Source organism: Pteropus alecto, unplaced genomic scaffold, assembly GCF_000325575.1.
Source record: "Pteropus alecto unplaced genomic scaffold, ASM32557v1 scaffold35, whole genome shotgun sequence".
Taxonomy (NCBI): Eukaryota; Metazoa; Chordata; class Mammalia; order Chiroptera; family Pteropodidae; genus Pteropus; species Pteropus alecto.
The window spans coordinates 6,623,977-6,624,183 of NW_006437828.1; the positions used below are offsets into that span (position 1 = coordinate 6,623,977).

General features: G+C 40.1%; 1 protein-coding gene across 2 annotated transcripts in view; it reads left to right on the plus strand.

The window, feature by feature from the left end:
- CNMD (chondromodulin) overlaps window positions 1-207 on the plus strand; it is a 34,705-nt gene that overhangs the window by 1,246 nt on the left and 33,252 nt on the right. The gene's annotated exons all lie outside the window — the stretch shown is intronic.

The window sequence follows — 207 nt, forward strand, 5'->3', positions numbered from 1 at the left end:
CTTAAAGGTGAAATCTCTTTTAAAAATCCCTTCTGGCCTAGTCACGTGTGATTTCATGGTAACTGTTCCACTAACTGCTGTCCTACTTTCTTTTATGCAACTCTTTATTTTAAAGCTCCATGGGCACTCGAGGACTATAAAAAGTGTGTCTAACTTGACCGGGTAGAATTCCAGCGCGTTCTCTAAATACCCTGAATTTTGTGCACT